A 20157-nucleotide genomic window follows, 5' to 3' on the forward strand; every position below is an offset into this window, starting at 1 on the left:
GTAATCGTTTGTCGGATGTGAGGAGGGCGGGCATTGCAGGCCAGAGGCAAGATATGGGTGAGGGGTCAGTGGTGAGATACAGTGAAATGGTTAGCATTAGAGGAGCGAAGTGTTTGGGCTAGATTGTAGCAGAAGAGTAGCGAGGTGAGGTGGAGGGGCGGCGGGGGGCGGGCAAGGTGATTGAGGGCTTTAAAGCCAATGGCGAGGGGTTTTCCACCTTCACTCCGGGAGCCAGGGGAACTTAGCAGGACCACACAGAATACAGAGAGCAAGGTGATGGGCCCGGGCTGACCTTGTCAGCCTCTCGCCCTGAGCCTAGCCCTCCCATCTCCAGTGACAGGACTATGGATGGGATGACTCTCTTTCCTGCCATCTGAGATTGCTTTGTAATAATGGCAGGGATCAAAAAGGCACTTTTATGATTAAACAATTTAGGTACTCTGTCTTTACCAAAGTGGAAATACCGTGGTATCTCCCCCTCCAGCATCAGAGACGCTGCCCACTCTTATTTATCGGAGGTGGCGGGCTCGGCCAGCAATCATGCCACTGTTCATGACGGACAGTTTAGGGGCGCTGGATTCATGTGGATAAATGGAGTGGAGAGAATTGTGCTGTGAATAACCTGGCTATGGGGGCAGGGTTGCCCAGCTGTCTCCCCGGAGCAGTACCAGGTGGGAGCTAATTCACTGGGTGGCTATCTGGGGTGGGAAAACCCATTAACATCATCATTATCATCAGTTGTGTTTATTGATAGCAAGCTGGGTGCAGAATGTGGTACTAAATGTTTAGGAAGAGACAATGCCAGGAGTGAAACCAGGAGTTTCACTGGGAAGAGGAGGAAGATGAAAAAATGTCTGCTTCTGGGCTACAGCAGATATGGACGAGATGCCTGAGACCTGATGGGCCGGCAGAAGGAAATCCGGGTGTCTACATGGAAGAATCATGTGGATGCCCATTGGCCCCTGCCCCAGTCTCACTTTGGAATGGACGCCCAGCCTCCCCCAGGAATTTCAGAAAGTTGTGAAACTTTGGCTTTTGTGACTATTGGATTCTGAACTTGTTTTGTTTTGTTGTCTGTCTCCCCCTTCTAGACTGTGAGCTCGTTGTTGGGTAGGGGTTGTCTCTATCTGTTGCTGAATTATACTTTCCAAGCACTTAGTACAGTGTTCTGCACACAGTAAGCACTCAATAAGTACAATTGAATGAATGAGTGAAACCAGAGCTGGGGGATGCCTGGGCTGTGAGTTCAAATCCAGGCTGTGATGCTATCTGCCGTGACCCCTGAGGGGAATTCAGGCTGTAACCTCTCAGGGTAATGATGTTGGCTTGAGATTAATTTATCTCCCACTTCTCACTCCCCCGAATTCTACAAAAAAAAAAAAAAAATCTAACAACCTTCCATATATGTTTACCTGTTTCGGTAGTAGTGTCTGGTTGCTTCTCCTGAATGCTAATGAACCGTGTAAGCAGAACCCCCTAACCCAATCCTTTGGAGGCTACATAGACACTCAGGTCCACCCTAAAAACATAAAACTATGAACAGTGCTATTTCTGGGTCTCTCCCACAGATCATTTCATTCATTCATTCAATTGTATTTATTGAGCACTTACTGTGTGCAGAGCACTGTACTAAGTGCTTGGGAAGTACAAGTTGCAACATATAGTCCCTACCCAACAGTGGTCTCACAGTCTAGAAGGGAGAGACAGAAAACAAAACATATTAACAAAATAAAATAAATAGAATAAACATGTACAAATAAAATAGAGTAATAAATATGTACAAACATATATACATATATACAGGTGCTGTGGGGAGGGGAAGGAGGTAAGGCAGGGGGAATGGGGAGGGGGAGGAGGGGCAGGAGGGGGAAAGGAAGGAGGGGGCTCAGTCTGGGAAGGCCTCCTGGAGGAGGTGAGCTCTCAGTAGGGCCTTGAAGGGAGGAAGAGAGCTAGCTTGGTGGTTGTGCGGAGGAAGGGCATTCCAGGCCAGGGGGATGATGTGGGCCGGGGTCAACGGCGGGACAGGCGAGAACGAGGCACAGTGAGGAGATTAGCAGCAGAGGAGCAGAGGGTGCGGGCTGGTCTGGAGAAGGAGAGAAGGGAGGTGAGGTAGGAGGGGGCGAGGTGATGGAGAGCCTTGAAGCCGAGGGTGAGGAGTTTCTGCCTGATGCGTAGGTTGATTGGTAGCCACTGGAGATTTTTGAGGAGGGGAGTAACATGCCCAGAGCGTTTCTGGACAAAGACAATCCGGGCAGTGGAGTGAAGTATGGATTGAAGGGGGGAGAGACAGGAGGATGGGATATCGGAGAGGAGGCAGATACAGTAATCCAGACGGAATAGGATGACAGCTTGAACTAGCAGGGTAGCGGTTTGGACGGAGAAGAAAGGGTGGATCTTGGTAATGTTGCGGAGCTGAGACCGGCAGGTTTTGGTGACGGCTTGGATATGAGGGGTGAACGAGAGAGCGGAGTCGAGGATGACACCAAGGTTGCGGGCTTGTTCATTCATTCATTCAATCCAGCCCAAGACTGTTTCCTTCAACAGCATCAGGGTGCTCAGAAGAACAGTGTGCTGGCCACCCTCCTGGACCCCCACCCTTATGGTGAGGGGTAGACCTCTGACTCTTCCTCCAGTGAGCCAACATGGTCCATCCAACACTCCTGACTCTCCCTCCAGTGGCTCAGCATGGACTATCCAATGCCCCAATTCTCCCCTCTCCATCCCCGACTCTCCCCATGAGACTCAGCACAAACCAGTCCAATACGACAACTCTTCCCCTCACCATCCCTGATTCTCCCTCCAGTCACTCAGCATGGACCATCCAACACCCCTAACTCTCTCTCTCCATCTTAGACATTCCCTCCAGTGACACAGCACTGATCAGCCAACACCCCTGACTCTCTCTTATCCATCCTCAACTCTCCCCACAGACCCAATATGGACCATCCGGCACTCCCAACTCTCCCCTCTCCACCCCCAACCTTCCCTCAAGTGACCCAGCACAGACAATCCAACATCTTTGACTCTCCCCTCTTCATTCCTGACTTTCTCCAGGGACCCAGGATGCTGGCAGCTGAGAGGAGTGAGAGGGTCTGGCCGGGATCAGGCAGGTTGTGGGACCAGGAAGGAAGGAAGAGAGAAGGGGAAGACAGCAGGCTGCACTGTCTCCACCTCCCTGCTCCCCATCACCCACTGCGATCGATGGCTGTCTCAGCCTTCCTGCAGCATTTTTCATTACTGTGATGAATTACACCTGCAAAATCCCCAGCCCCTCAAGAGGCCAGAGTCGGGGCAGTGTGGGCAGTGGGGGACAGGGGCTTCCCATCCCCCCTCCATCCCTGCTCCATGGGCAAGGAGCTGCCCCTCCCCCAGACTCCCAGAGGATCCCCGGCTCAGTCCTCCAAGGGTCCCACACCACATGGGCTGATTGTATCCTGCTCCTCCACCCTCGCCAGACCACTAGTGCACCCACGCCCACCCCCTTTATGTGGGCAGCTGGGCCCCCTGCTTTTCCTCTTTCCTAGGCTTGGCTCCTCGGGGACTGGCTGGGACCTGCCAGTGAGTCTGATTCCTTAATGGATGGTGGATGTGGCTATTCTGGTCCCATGGCTCGTTGTCCACAGGTGCTTGGCGTGGAAACTGTTGAGCGGTGGCAGTGGTGGCATGGACTCTGCCCAGCCTCCCCGAGGATTCCGGAGCTGTGTGACTTTTCCCACCCTTCAGGAAGTTCGTTCATTCCTCCCTGAGTGATAAAGTTCTTGTGACCCTTGGATTTGGATGAATGCGAGATGGGCACAAGAGCTCCTCTGGGTAATTTATCCCCTCTTGGCAGCGGCCTGCCTCCCTGCCAATTCCTCCGCCTCCTACCTCCACCTTCCTCCCTGCAGAGGCCCCAAGTCCCACGCCGCATGCCCCCCATCCGAGGACCTCAAGGCCTCCCCGAAACGTGGCCTTCTGGGGCTGTTCAGTTCTCGACCCAGCAGGGCGGCACTGCCGAGGCAAGGGCATGAACCAGCAGCAGCATGAATACAGCACAGGCCTGGGAACCCAAAGGACTTGGGTTCTAATCCTGGCCCTGCCACTTGTCTGATTTGTGACCTTGAGCAAGCCCTTAATTTTTCTGTGCCTCAGTTACCTCATCTGTAAAATGGAGATTGAGACTGTGGGGCCCATGTGGGACAGGGACTGTGCTCAACCTGATTAGTTTGTATCTACCCTGGCACTTAGACCAGTGCTTGACACATAGTAAGCACTTAACAAATACTATTATTATTATTATGAATCAGCACCATGGAGGGAGCTAGTTGCCAGAACTGTGGGCTTCTGTGGATGAATACGAGAAGTGAACAATAGCTCCTCTGGGTAATTGGAGGTCTTGGGCCTCATTGCCCCCTCAGTTTGACCTGTCAGTATGCTTACTACTCTCCCCCAAGTCACAAGGCTGACCTATGCTCCAATCAATTGGTCATTGGCAAGGACCAGGAAAGGTGCCCTGCTTTGTTCTCATGGACACAGGGTACCAACTCTCTTGCCTGACCATTCTCCTGGGCATAATTCACTAAGGTGCCAGAGGTTCTGCATAACTTTATTCTCCCGGGCACAGGGTGCCAGAGTACAGGAACTTAGAATGCTTAGAACAGTGCTTTGCACATAGTAAGTGCTTAATAAATGCCATCATTATTATTACAGGAGAGACCATCAGTGACAGCCAAGTGAAATCAGAATCTTCTTTGAACCAAAATCAATCAGTCAGTCAGTTGTATATACTGAGTGCTTACTGTGGACAAAGCCCTGTACTACACTCTTGGGAGAGTCCAATATAACAGTATAACAGATACATTCCCTGATCACAACGAGTTTACAGTCTAGAGGGGCTCAACTCTATATTTATCGGACACCTATCGTGTCCAGAGCAGTGAACTAAGAACTTGGGAGAGTACACTAGGGATAAACTACCTCACAGAGCCACTTACCTTACCCACCATGCTCCACCATTTGTCTGCTGTGTGACCCTGGGCAAATCACTTCACTTCTCTGTGCCTCAGTTACCTCATCTGTAAAATGGGGATTGAGTTTGTGAGCCCCACCTGGGACAGATTCCCAACTCAATCTGCTTGTATCCACCCTAGCGCTTAGTACAGTGCCTGCCACAAAGTCAGCACTTAAGAAATACCATCATTATCATTATTGCGTAGCTCCCACAATAATGGGAGCTAGAGAGCAGGGGAGCACGGGGGCCGGGAATCAGGAAACCCAGTATGGGGAGAGCCTGAGAGCTACACGAGAGACTGGCACTGCTCCAAGCTCAGTCATTATCCTGGGGCAAAGGAGCCTACAGGGAGGGCTGGGGCCTGATGAATTGTAACAGCTCAGTGCTTGGGTCAATAATCTGTCTATTAAGGGATTTCTGAGCCCCCTTAGCGATGCTTCTGCCCCACGGCCAGCGGTGCCAGGCCCGGGGATGGGAGCCCGGACAAACTGCCCGGGATGCAGTGGTCCTGGAACGAGCCTGCCTACCAGCCCCAGCAGCGGAGGTGGGGCCGGACACAAGCCTGCGGCCCAGAGGAATGACCCCTGCCGGCCCCATTCTCCAGGATTGCTGCCTCACAAACTGCCTCACAACAACGGGGTCTTTGTGAAGAGCCGCTGAAGACTCAGGCGCTTCGCCCTCCCCTCCCCCTTCAACCCGCTGCCAGCGAACAGAGCCCCGGCCCCAGAGTGTGGAGCAGTGTGACCGAATGGAGAGAGCCCGGCTGGAAGACGGGAGACCTGGGTTCTAATCCTGGCTATGCTTTTGCTGCTGGGTGACCTTATCAAGTTATTTGACTTCTCTGGGCCTCAGTTTCCTCCTCTGTAAAATGGGGATTCAGTATTTTCCCTCTCCCTAAGACTGAGAGCCCTAGGTGGGACAAGGACTATCCGATCTGATTACCATGTGTCCACTCTGGTGATTAACACAGTGCTCGACACATAGTAAGTGCTTAAATTAAAAAATAAATAATGGTATTTGTTAAGTGCTTCTTATGTGTCAAGCACTATTTTAAGTGCTGTGGCAGATACAAGGTCATCAGGTTGGACGCAGTCTATGTTCCATTCCAGCACTTAGAACAGTGCTGCAGCGCTTAGAACAGTGCTTTGCACATAGTAAGTGCTTAACAAATGCCATCATTATTATTATTATTATGTGGGAATCATGGTCTTAATCTCCATTTTACAGATAAGGTATCAGATCCCAGCTCCGCCACTTGGCAGCTGTGTGACTTTGAGCAAGTCACTTAACTTCTCTGGGCCTCAGTTACCTCACTGTAAAATGGGGATTAAGACTGTGAGCCCCCCATGGGACAACCTGATCACCTTGTAACCTCCCCAGTGCTTAGAACAGTGCTTGACATATAGTAAGCACTTAATAAATGCCATTATTATTATTATTATTGTTATTATAAGGTAGCTGAGGCACAGAGAAGTTAAGCGACCTGCCCGAGGTCACACAGCAAACAAGTGGAGGAGCCGGGGTTAGAAGGCAGGTCCTCTGACTCCCATACCCATGCTCTTTCCACTAGGCCACACTGCTTCACAAACACCCCAGTGATTATTATTATGTCTGGACAGCAGAGCTTGAGGGGCTCAGAAGCTCTCCTTGTGTTAGCCAAGTCCAGAACCAATCAACAGGGGAGAGAGAGGCTGCTCTGGTCCACTGACCCAGCCGGGTAAGACCCTCAACCTTTCTGCTTGCTCCGGCGGTTGGAATTGTAGCACTGAAGTGGGCAAATGGGATCATGCCACCAGAGTGGGCAGGAGGGACTGCCATCGCAGCAGGCGGAAATGATTGTTCCACTGAAGCAGGCATGTTGGGTCACTCTACTACGTCAGGTGAATAGGATTGTGCCACAGGAGTGGGTAGGAGGGATTATTTCACTGGAGTGGGTGGATGAGATCGTGCCAGTGGAGCAAGTGGTTAGGATTGAGCCACCAGAGTGGGTGGGAGAAGTAATGGATTGGGAGAGGACCATGAAAATTTGGGGCCAACGAAGGAGGCTTGGTGGAGCAGAAATTTCCCAAGATTCTCAACATGGTCTGCAAGCCACAGGACGGATAAGTTCAGCGGAAAGAAAGGGCTTGGGCAGAGGGAATGAGGGTAATATAGATTGTAAGAGATTGTTAGATCTTTAAGGGCAGGGATAATAATAAAAATGGCATTTATTAAGTGCTTACTATGTGCAAAGCACTGTTCTAAGCACTGGGGGAGATACAAGGTGATCAGGTTGTCCCATGGGGGGCTCACAGTCTTAATCCCCTTTTACAGATGAGGGAACTGAGGCCCAGAGAAGTTAAGTGACTTGCCCAAAGTCACACAGCTGACAAGTGGTAGAGCCAGGATTTGAACCCATGACCTTTGACTCCAAAGCCCAGGCTCTTTCCATTAAGCCACGCTGCTTCTCATGTCTCATGAGGGATCATGTCTACTAACTCTATTGCACTTTCCTAAGCATTTAGTAGAAATAATAATAACAATTAATAATAAGAATTATGGTAATTATTAAGTGCTTACTATGTGCCAGGGCACAGTGCTGAGGTGGATGCAAGATAATCAGGTTGGACACAGTCCCTGTCTCACATAGGGCTCACAGTCTTAATCCCCATTTTTCAGATGAGAGAACTGAGGCCCAGAGAAATTAGGCATTCTCAAGGTCACCCAGCAGACAAGTGGTGAAGCCGGAATTAGAACCCATGACCTTCTGACTCCCAGGCCTGGGCTCTATCCACTAGGCCAAGTTGCTGCTTCCATAAGTCAGTGCTGTGCCACAGTAGATGTTCAGTACAGTGCTCTAGAGACAGTAGGTGCTCAGTAAAGACTTTTGATATCGATAGGATTCTGACTTGAGTTGATTGCTTTACCCCTCTCTTTTCCATTATTCGTTTTCAGGCAGGGGAAAGGGGATAGCCAGGACAGCTCTTCTCTTGGGGGGCCTGTGGAAGCAGGAGGGCTGTCCCATGGTCAGAGGGAGTTGATGCCATGCCAGTGACAGGGGACTGGACTAGATGACCTCTCGGGGCCAATTGTAAGCTCCTTGTGGGGAGAGAACATGTCTACTGGCTCTGTTGTGTCGTACTCTCCCCAGCGCTTAGTACAGTGCTCTGTGCATAGTACATGCTTAATAAGTATGATTGATTGATTGATAGATTGATTCCTCCCAAGAGGGTGGCCAGGAGTCCCTAGACGGAAAAAGGGCACCAAGGGCCGGTCTAGTGAGAGCGGCCTCATTTCGAGCTTTCTGATGAAATCTGTATTTCCCACACTCCTGCCGTCCAGGACCTTGCCCCTTCTCAGGCTAGAGCAATGCCACACCAAGAGGCTAATGGGAAAATTGTTCACAGATGGTACAAACAATATGGAAAAGAGACACTCTTCATTAGAGCCAACCAAGATAGTGTTTTTAAATGATTAAATTGTATCTCAGTAATTGCCCTGTATCTCAAGCGCCTGCAGAGCAGGCAGCATCAGCATCAACCAGGGGCGCCCCAGTCTCAAAGTTCCCTGGAGGATTCCCTGGGCAGAACCTTCTTTGGCCTGGGATGAAGCCTGAGGCTGGCCAGGGAGCCTGTGGCCATGGAAAATGTGCCGGAGAACTTGGGACCAGGGACAGTTTTTTTTTTTTAAATTTATGGTATTTGTTAAGCACTTAGTACCAGACACTATATTAAGCACTGGGATAGATACAAGTTTGTCAGTTTGTCTGGGGCTTACAGTCTTCATCCCCATTTTACAGATGAGGTAACAGACACAGAAAAGTGAAGTCACTTGCCCAAAGTCACACAGCAGACAAGTGGCGGACTCGGGATTGGAATCTAGGTCCTTCTGACTCCCAAGCTCGTGCTCTTTCTACTAGACAATGGTGGTTCATTTCCCCTCTCCCCCCACCTCCAACTCTCCTCCCATCACCCTCCAGAGACCCTTGAGCCCTGGAACTAGAAAGACCCTTGCCCCATCCCCCAGAAGTCATGCCATGCATCCCTCTGCTTCCAGACCTCCCCAAAGTCAGCTCACCCTTCCAGGAGCAGAGATGGACTGCCTTCCCATGGTCTCAGACTCTCTGTTGTGGGCTCCTATCTCTCTCTCCTGTGTCTGTTTCTCTCTTATGTCTGTCTTTACTCCTTCCAGCTGCAACATCCCTCACCCCCAGTTCCCCAGCCCCTGCCCCTTTATCTTTGTCGGCAGCTATCCTCACTGCACTCCAGAAAAGACCCAAATAACAAACTCCTCAAGTCCTGTATTCTTAGACCAAATTGACTCTGTGGACCAAAAACAAAAGATTTTCTCCCACCTCCTGTCTCTCTTCTCCGACTGTGGAGAAGGCACTTGAAGGGCAGAATAGGGTCTGTGGGGGGTTCAGGAACTCACCTGGGTCCCCGCCCACCCCAGCTCCCAGCTGAATGCAAGGCTCCAGTGTGGTTTCTTAAGAAAAAATAAAGAAGCCAAGTTCATCTCTCAGGCTAGAATTACATTAAGGGGATGAAATTAAAGACTTTTCAGGGAGAGATCTCCTGAATAAATTGATGGAAGACTTTAATTATTTCCGAGTGCACACAGGGAAAAAAAGCTGCTTTTAAAAAGGAATTCATTTGGGGATCCCATAAAATACATATATATCGTTAGCTCCGCCGATGTTTCCGCTTCTCGTCCATCTGTGGAGTTCAGCCGGTTCCAAAACGGAGGGACTTTGAGCTCTCCTCTCCCTCCCAAGCCAGCTCTGAGGAAGAAAAGTCTTCCTTGTGGATGTGCGCCAGGGGTGGGGGACAATTTTGAGGGTTAGGAGAAGGCTGATGAAGGATTTTGTGGATGTGCCCAAAGAGCTGCTAGTAATAATAATAATAATAATAATAATAATAATAATTGTGGTCTTTGTTAAGTAATAATAATAATAATGGTATCTGTTAAGCAATTTACTATGTGTAAGGCACTGTACTATGTACCAAGCACTCTGCTAAGCACTGGGGGTCGGACACAGTCCCTGTCCCACGCAGGACTCACCGTCTAAGTAGGAAGCAGGCCAAGTTTCAAATCGCCATTTTTCAGCTGGAGAAACCAAGGCACACTGGAAGTGGAGTGAGTTGTCCTAGGTCATCCAGAAGGCAGAGCGGCAGAGTCAGAATTAGAACGCAGGTCTTTTGGCTCCCAGGACTGGGTTCTTTTCACTAGTCATGAAGATGGCGGTGATGGTGACAATGGAGGATGATGATGAAGGTAGTGGTGACATGAGGAGGGGCTGGGAAGTTTGCTTTCTTGAAGAACAGGGTGAAGGAGAATGCTGACAATCTCTCTAGACTGTAAGCTCATTGTGGGCAGGGAACATGTCTAACAACTCTGTTGTATCATGGCTCAGTGGAAAGAGCATGGGCTTAGGAGTTAGAGGTCATGGGCTCTAATTCCAGCTCCGCCACTTGTCTGCTGTGTGTCTTTGGGCAAGTCACTTAACTTCTCTGTGCCTTAGTTCCCTCTTATGTAAAATGGTTATTAAGACTGTGAGCCCCATGTGGGACAACCTGATTACCTTGTAACCCCCCCCAGCACTTAGAACAGTGCTTGGCACATAGTAAGTGCTTACAAATGCCATCATTATTATTATTGTATCGTACTTACCCAAGTGTTCAGTACAGTGCTCTGTACTAAGTAAATAAATGCTCAAAAAATACTATTGATCATCTGTAAAGCCCATCACAGCCCAGGCTGGAGGGGGAACAGTCAGGGTGGCATTTTTAGTTTCAGCAAAGATCATTTCAAGAGTCTTATTTGGCCTGAAACTTAATTCCAGATAAACTGCCATCAGCAAGGTAATTATCATTATCAGTGTCTTCAGAGCAGTGAATAATTGAAGCCGTGTCAAGCTTTTAGAGTGCTCTGGAGAAGGGGAGCAGTTTCTGGATGTGAAGACTGTCTCCTGCTTACTAGGATTCCACTGCGTCCGAGCTGGGACCCTGCATTCTGGCTGGGAACTTCTGCATCATGGCTGGGAACTCCTATGCCCTGGCTGTACCCCATTGCATTCAGGCTGGGCCCCACTATGTCCTGGCTGGGCCCTCCTATGTCATGGCTGGACCCCCTTGTGTTCTGGCTGAGCCCCCTTGTCATGGACAGGGAATGTATCTGTTTATTGTTATATTGTTTTCTCCCAAATGCTTAGTAATAATAATAATAATGGCATTTATTAAGCACTTACTATGTGCAAAGCACTGTTCTAAGTGCTGGGGAGGTTACAAGGTGATCAGGTTGTCCCACAGGGGGCTCATAGTCTTAATCCCCATTTTACAGATGAGGTAACTAAGCCCACTGTTGGGTAGGGACTGTCTCTATATGTTGCCAATTTGTACTTCCCAAGCGCTTAGTACAGTGCTGTGCACATAGTAAGCGCTCAATAAATACGATTGATGGTGATGATAGAGAAGTTAAGTGACTTGCCCAAAGTCACACAGCTGACAATTGGTGGAGCTGGGATTTGAACCCATGACCTCTGACTCCAAAGCCTGCGCTCTTACCACTGAGCCATGCTGCTTCTCCAGAGTACAGTGCTCTGCACACAGTAAGCACTCAATACATACCATTGACTGATTGACTGGTGGGGGAGTGGAATTGGGCTTCCCGGGGAGGTGAGATTTTTTTTATTTTACAAGCGCTTAGTACAGTGCTCTGCACACAGTAAGAGCTCAATAAATGTGATTGAATGAATGACTACAGAGGGAGGGGACAAGGGCTCCCACCAACAGGTAGTCCAGTTGGGAATTATTGCTCAGGAACTCGGAGATCTGTTCGGAGTGGGAGGTATGTATTTATTACTCTATTTATTTTATTTGTACATATTTATTCTATTTATTTTATTTTGTTAATATATTTTGTTGTCTGTCTCCCCCTTCTAGACTGTGAGCCCACTGTTGGGTAGGGACCGTCTCTATATGTTGCCAACTTGTACTTCCCAAGTGCTTAGTACAGTGCTCTCACACAGTAAGCGCTCAATAAATACGATTGAATGAATGAATAACTCTTCTCTGTCCCAGCTTCTGCCACCCCTGCCTATCTGGTGGCTGGCTCAGTCCCTCTGTGTCTGGGTCCCGGTCCCTGTCCCTGCCCAGGTCCCTCCCCAGTCTTGGATTCTCCTGGCAGCTCTGGACCGAGGTGGCTCTGAAGTGAAGGCGCTCTCGCCTCCAGGGCCGCGGGCGGTGTTTCATGGGGAACCAAGCTGGGTTACAACTTTGAGCGTTTATTAATAAAGATGAATTGGGCCCATTAGAAACCTCCTTTGATTTAGCTTTTTTAATTAAAAAGGAAGCTGGAGGCGAAGCCCAACAGAGGATCAGGGGAAAGCCGCTGCCTCCACCAGGGGAGAAGTGTGGGCCGGCCACAGACAGATGGCTTGACCTGCTCCCGGGTCAGACCTTCGTCTCTCAGCGAGCAGGTGACCGTGATTTCCAGGGAGTTGTGAAATGGTGGGAGAGAAAAAGTCTGCCTTCAAAGTATTATTAAGGTCACATCTCCAAGAGGCTTTCCTTGTTGAAGCCCACTTTTCCCCAGCTCACTCCCCCTTCTGCATTGTCTATGCACTACGATCTGTGACCTTCGGGCATTTGATATTTGCCCCGCCCTGAACCCCACAGCACTTATGTAAAGTATCTTTAAACTATATATTATAAATTATGTATGCGTATTAATGCCTGTCTCCCCCTCTAGACTGTAAGGTTGTTATGGGCAGGGAACGTGACTGCTAATGCTGTTGGATTGTACTCTCCCATGCTCTTAGTACAGTGCTTTGCACGTAGTAAGCTCTCGATAAATATGACTGATTGACTGAAAAGAGTGGCTTCTCAGGAAGGGTAACAGGGGAGTGAGACCTACCTAAGAAAGCCACCTGGACTTATTTAGCTTTGAGCTGGTCTGACATGGGAGGGACAAGCTAATGAGCACGGAAAGCCTAGTGGGGTGTGAATGTGTCAGCATGGAGGGGAGTTGCAAAGCCCTGATAACTCAGAGCGAGTGAGAGAGACAGAAAGCAGGACAGGAAGGGGCGGCCTCCCTCCACCATCCACCTGCCAGGTGCTTATCTTCCTCCTCCACCCTCCCACCTCCCTCACCTGGCTAGGCCCTGAGAGATGCAAAATGATTGATCCTCTTGGTATCCCAGGTGTCAGAGCCACAGGTTTCCTTTCATCTCTCTGCTGCCTGGGGAGGCGAGATAGAACCAGCCCTGCCTCTCTCATCTGATGATGAGTTCAGTTCAGGTGAAGAGAGAGCCTCTTGATGGGAAGGAGAGCTCAGAGGCTGCAGGCAGAACCTGGAGCTGGAAGCAGGAAGCAGACTGTGGAGAATGGAGGTAAACATGGAGGCAGAATGTGGAGGCTAGAAGCAGAGCATGGAAACAGAAGGTAGAATGTGGAGCCTGGAGGTTGGAAGCAGAGCATGGAAGCTGGAAGTAGATGAGGAGGCAGAGTGTGGAGGCTGGAACCAGAGTTTGGAGGCTGGAGGTGGAACATGGAGGCTGAAGGCCAGCCACTGAGCTGGGAGAGGAGAAGGAGAATGAGGAAGAGGTGGGACTACCTGGAGAGTGGGTGCATCAGTCTTAGGAAAATATCTCCATGAGAACCCCACTGGGCTTTGTGCCCTATTCCCTCCCTTTGTCCCCCTGGGGCGCTTCAGAGCGAGAGGTGCACATAACTCACTGGCTCTGGAAGGAGGAGGGTGGGGGTTATTTTATGGTATTCTTTAAGGATTTACTATGTGTCAATTGCTGTTCTAGGTGCTAGGGTTGATACAAATCATAAGGCCCGAAATAGTCTCTGTCCCACATGGGACTCAAAGTCAAATAGGAAGGAGATTAGGTATTGAATCCCCATTTTGCAGTTGAGAAAATTGAGGCACAGAGAAGTTAAGCGACTTGCCCAAGATAATAATAATAATAATAATGACATTTTTATGTACTTACTATGTGCAAAGCACTGTTCTAAGTTTTGGGGAGGTTACAAGGTGATCAGGTTGTCCCACGGGAGGCTCTCAGTCTTAATCCCCATTTTACAGATGAGGTTACTGAGGCACAGAGAAGTTAAGTGACTTGCCCAAAGTCACACAGTTGACAATTAGCAGAACTGGGATTTGAACCCATGACCTCTGACTCCCAAGCCTGTGCTCTTTCCACTGAGCCATGTCTCTCTCCTCCTGTAGACTGTAAGATCACGCAGAAGGCAAGTGGTGGAGCCAGGATTAGAACCCAGGTCCACTGGCTCCCAGGCTCCATGCTTTATCCATTCCCAGGCTCCATGCTTTATCCATTAGACTACAGTGGTTCCCATGGGAGCCAAGGACTGGTCTGAGTGTCTTTGGACAGACCCCAGTGATGGCTCAGTCTTTGAAAAGAAGAGGCATTGGGGTATCTTCCAGGCTCTGGGAAGCCACTGTGGCCAACTCAGTCTCAGACCCAGAGAGGAGAAGCAGCGTGGCCTGGTATATAGTGCCTAGAAGTCATAAGGACCTGGATTCTAATCCTGACTCCACCACTTGTTTGCTGTGTGTCTTTGGGTAAGTCACTTAACTTCTCTGGTCCTCAGTAACCACATCTGTAAACTGGAGATTAAGGCTGAGACTCATGTCGAACAGGGACTGTGTCCAACCTGATAAGCTTGTGTCCACCCCAGCACTTAGTGCCTGGAACCTAGTAAGCACTTAACAAATACCTCTTCTCCTTACCCCTCCTCTTCCCCCCCCCACAAAAAAAGAGGAAGGAGTGAGTCAGCCTATGTTAACCTTGGTGCACGTTTGCCAGGGAAAATTGTTAAAAGGACTCCAGCCCCATGGAGAGAGGCATGCTATCCCATTGGACTTTAGGAGGGAATATAATAAGAATCATTGTGGTATATAAATGCTTACTAGGTGCAAATTCACTGTACTAAGCACAGGGTAGGTATAATTCAATCCATTCATAACCAGTTCCTGTCCCATGGCGGACTCACTGTCTAAGGGGGAGGGACACTATGTGATCCCCATTTTATAGATGAGGAAACTGAGGCCCAGTAAAGTTAAGTAACTTGCCCAAGGTCACGCAGCAGGGAAATGGCAGAGCTGAGATTAGAACCCAGGCTTTCTGACTCCCAGGCTTGGGCTCTTTCCACTAGGCTGCATTGCTTCTCTAAGGAAGGGGAGAGGTCACTGTCTTCTCCCATTCCAAGAATAGAAAGAGCCCAGGCTCTGCTTCCTGGCCAAGGACATCAGGCTATTTGGGTTGTGATGCCTGGACTGGAGAGTGACAGAGCAGAATTGGGAAGAAAGCCAGGCCAGATGCAATGTCAGGGTGCCCCTGTGGGATGCGTTCCTTTTCACAGCCGTCACTCTGCGTCTCCCATTCAGTGGCCGAGGGCTTTCCAGCTTCTCGGCACTAAGGGTCGTTGATTGAGCCTGTTATTAGTGATTCACCTGCTTCTCGCCAAGCAGCATAACAAATTTGCTGTAAATTTTCGTTCATTCGAAAGATCCTAATTCATCAACAGAGAAGCAGCCCCTTGACACAATGAAACCAGACCACATTCCACAGACCTCGAAGCCATTTGTCATTTACTTCTGAAAAGAGAGCGCAGAAAGGATCCACTCTACCGTGATGTAATCATTTTGCAGGGTGGGACGAGTTTAGGTCACGGCTTCTGCTGGGGGCCTGCCCCCCTTGCTGCCGTTAGACCCCACTGTAAGGGTGAGGGAATGTGTAGACTGAGTTATTGATTCATCCTCAACGCCCAGGAGCACGAGTGACCCCACATTTATCCATCACCCTTCATTCCCCTCTCTAATGACGGTGAGTCTATTTACTTCTAGTGGAAGCAGGAAAGCCACATTTCGGTTTGAAGAAGGAAACAATCTCTGAAATACGCTCGATCTTCCAGGCGGCAATATCAAGGACTTCAATGCATCATTCTTGAGTGATGATTGTAGTCTTAGTTGTGACTGTGCCCTCAGTTGTGGCTGTGGAATCTGAGCCTTCAGGAGTCTGAAAATTCATTCATTCATTCAATTGCATTTATTCATTCAATCGTATTTATTGAGCACTTACTGTGTGCAGAGCACTGTACTAAGCGCTAGGGAAGTACAAGTCAGCAACATATAGAGATGGTCCCTACCCAACAACGGGTTCACAGTCTAGAAGGGGGGAGACAGACAACAAAATAAAACATGTAGACAGGTGACAAAACAAAACATGTAGACATACCCTCCTTTCCACACCTGGTCCCCCCACTTAAAGACTGTTAGAGAAACCCTATTTCTCCCTGTTTCTTCGCAACTCTGTTGAGAAGCAGGGTGACGTACTGGAAAAAAGCACAGGCTGGGGAGACTTGGGTTCTAATTCCAGCTCCACCATTTGCCTGCTGTGTGACCTTGGGAAAGTCGTTTAACTTCTCTGGGCCTCAAGTTACCTCATCTGTAAAATGGGGATTCAAGCCTAGCTCCTCCAATTTGGACTGTGAGCCCCCACATAGGAGAGGGGCTTTGTTCAGTCTGATGAACTCAAACCTACCCCAGTGCTCAGAACAGTGCTTACCACCAAGTGAGCACTTAACAAGTATGATAACAATTATAATAATAATAAACCCATGCATTCCATCACAGTTCCCCTGGTGAACCTACGTTCCTCCTTCCCAAACACAAATACTCTCAGAACTTTATATCCTCTCTTGCAGCTTAACTCACTGCCCTTCTTGTCAGGGTGCCCTACTGAGTTTTGTTTTCAGTTTGGGTGCTGCCTTAAATATTCATTTCCTCTCCCTTGTGTTTGTGGCTAGTACCTCTCACCCTTCTCTCCTCTTGACTGTAAGCTCAGTTTGGGCAAGGAATGTGTCTGTTGTGTTACATTGCACTCTCCCAAGCACCAAGTTCAGTGCTCTGCACAGAGCGCTCAATAAATACGATTGACTGACTTCTTATTTTCAGGTGGTTAGGGAGGGTCAGGGTCTGTGTCTGATTCCCATCAGTGTACTCTTTCCCAGCCTTTAGTACTGTGTTTTGCACACAGTAAGCACTGAAACAATGCCTTTACTGCCTTTGGCACTACTGCCGTGGTCCTTTGGCCAGGGACTCCCTCGATCCCCAGGGGTCGGACCCGGGCTCCCTTGGCCTGCAGAAGCAGCATGGCCTAGTAGAAAGAGCCCAGGCTTGGGAGTCAGAAGGTCATGGGTTCTAACCCTGGCTCCTCCACTTGTCTGCTGTTTGACCTTGGGCAAGTCACTCGACTTCCCTCTGCCTCAGTTACCTCATTTGGAAAATGGGGATTAAGACTGTGAACCCAATATGGGACAAGGACTGTGTCCAATTCGATTTGTCTGTATTTCCCCCAGCATTTAGAACAGTGTTTGGCATTTATTAGGTGTTTAACAAATGCTATTATTATTATTATTATTTTTATTATTAGAGTTCAGGGCCTCTGAGGGGGCCCATTGGCCACCTAGGCAGACTGCAATCATTCATTCATTCAATTGTATTTATTGAGCGCTTACTGTGTGCAGAGCACTGTACTAAGCGCTTGGGAAGTACAAGTTGGCAACATATAGAGACGGTCCCTACCCAACAATGGGCTCACAGCACCGAGGAAACAGGCAACTGGGGAACCCGGGGGTGGGGGAAACCCTAGCCAAGGGGAGGGGGGTGGCTGCACCGTGGGGGTTGGAACAAGTGGGGAGTTTCTTTTAGCAGTGGGAGAGAAATTTTTTAGTGGCCCTTGCCTGCCCCTGATGTGGACTGGAGCTCAGGAGGTTTGTGTGCTTCAAAGGAGCAGCCAATGGCAGGGAGGAGAGAAAGAGACAGAGTGTGTGCGTGTGCGCACGCGTGTATGTATATGTGTTTGGAAGCCAGCCTCCGAGCTCCTCAGTGGCATTGTTATTTTGAAGGCCTCATCAGAGGCCACTGGTGCCTATCCCCTCCTTGTTCTCCTACCCACTGTAACTCCAGTGCTCCACTCAGTTACTACAGGTGGAGCCCGGATACTATGGCCTAGAACAGTGAGACTCCCCTTCCGCCATCCCTTAGGCAACCGGGTTTCCCAGCCCATTTTCTGGAGAGACTTTGGATGCCCCAACCTGGGTCAGAGAAATCCCCATGTATGTGCGCATGGTGTAGTAGACAGAGCATGGCCTGGGAGTCAGAAGGACATGGGTTCTAATTCCGCTCCGCCATTTGTCTGCTGTGACCTTGGGGCAGTTACTTCACTTCTCCATGCCTGTTACCTCATCTGCAAAATGGGGATTGAGACTTTGAGCCCCATGTCATGGCAGTGTGGTCCAGTGGTTAGTGCACAGGCCTGGGAGTCAAAAGGTCATGGGTTCTAATCCTGGCTCCGCCACTTGTCTGCTCTGTGGCTACGGGTGGCACGTCACTTTTTGGTGCCCGGGAGTCCCATGTGGGGCGTGGACTGTGTCCAACCTGATTAATTTGTATTCACCTTAGTGCTTAGAACAGTGCCTGGCACATAGTAAGTGCTAAACAAGTACCACTAATATTATGTGGGACAGAGATTGTGTCCAACCTGATTTGTTTGTATCCACCCCAGTACTTAGTACAGTGCCTGGCACATAGTAAGCGCTTGGCAAATACCATAATAATAATAATTATTATGTGTGGCGGGGGTGAGGGACCAAGACACCCAGGCCAAACCTCCCTAGTGAGAAGCTGTCCCCATTCCTCCCAGCTCCTGGGGGCCGAGGGCCAAGGTGGCTGACGGCAGCCACAGTGGTTCCATCACTCACAGTGAATCACTGAAAACCCCCTGCCCAGGCCACGGCAAGCGGCCAAGTCAGGACCCGAGCCAGGACCCAAGCCAGGGCCCAGTCTCCTCGTGGGGGTGCTTTAATGAGCAATGGCAACGGACTTCAACTTGCTGCTCCCTCAGGGCACCCAGCTCAGTTCACTTCTGCAGCTAGCAGTGCTGGGACCGGGACAGAGTGGACAGCGGGTTTGGCGGGCTGGGAATCTCCTGCCTCCCCAGGAACAACCAGTCTCTGACCCTTCCCCCACTCCCCTAATTCTGACCTAGACTGGGGCATGGCAGGAGAGGGAGAAGATTAGCGGCTTCTCAGATGCCTGCCCAGTGCTATTAGTACAAGTGAGTTGTAAACAAAGCAACCACCCCAACCGTGCCCAGCGACACAACCCAGCAGGAGTGCAATTTCCCAGAACATGGAGCACAAGAGGAGAGCGGCGGGTGGCAGGGCTGGGGGCAGTGGGGGGAGAGGGCTCAGCTCGCCAAGAGTGGCAGAAAGGAGCGAGCCAGCAGCCAGGATAGTAGTGGGTTGGAGGAGAGGACCGGTTCCTTCTGAACTAGCTGAGGGAGGGGTCCATGAATTCTCAGAGTCCTGACTGGCACACAGCCCTAAAGGTTAAGAGAGGTGGGGGCCAGAGAGATACCTCCCTACAATTGTGGAGACGTTCTTGGTCTGGCCACTGCCAAACTCACTGCAGTCCAGGTCCTGGAAAAGACAGGGAAGTGGCAGATTTCTCCTTCCACGTATTTCTTAGTTGGGGAAACTGAAGGCAGAGAGGGACCACAGATATCTGAGTCCAAGCCTGGATCTTTACCACGTTGCCTGGCCCTCTTTCCCCACAGCCACCTCAGAGGAAAACTAGGAAAAAGTAGTTTTCTCTCTGCTAATTTTCACCTGCAGCTCGAGAAGGCCTGGCTTCTCATCCATTATCTGGGCATTTCCTTCCTTTTTGCATAACTGCCAAGTTCCTTTCCCTGACCCCTCCCTTTCCCAAGGGTCAGAACAGGAGGAAGAAGAGAGGAGGAGGAGAGGGAGGACTTGGGACCCTTAAGGCCAACCATGCTGGGCTGGCCTTCCTGAGCAAGCCAAATCTTGGCAGACTAGAGACTCCAGTCCTCTGGAAGTTTGTGGTCTTTCTCCATCAGTCAGTTAATTGTATTGATTGTTTACTGTGTGCAGAGCACTTGGGAGAGTACAATATAACAATTAACAGATACGTTCCCTGCCCACAGCAAGCTTAAGTCTAGAGGTGGGGTCAGACATTAATATAAATAAATTACAGATATGGACATAAGTGCTGTGGAGCTTGGTGGGGGGATGAGTAAAGGGAGCAAGTCAGGGTGATACAGAAGGGAGGGGGAGAAGAAGAAAGAAGGGCTTAGT

General features: G+C 49.7%; 1 protein-coding gene across 1 annotated transcript in view; it reads left to right on the forward strand.

Annotated features, from left to right (window-relative positions):
• Positions 1-20157, forward strand: part of GRIK4 (glutamate ionotropic receptor kainate type subunit 4) — a 232778-nt gene that overhangs the window by 39645 nt on the left and 172976 nt on the right.

The sequence above is a fragment of the Tachyglossus aculeatus genome, chromosome 11, assembly GCF_015852505.1.
Source record: "Tachyglossus aculeatus isolate mTacAcu1 chromosome 11, mTacAcu1.pri, whole genome shotgun sequence".
In the NCBI taxonomy this organism is placed as follows: domain Eukaryota; kingdom Metazoa; phylum Chordata; class Mammalia; order Monotremata; family Tachyglossidae; genus Tachyglossus; species Tachyglossus aculeatus.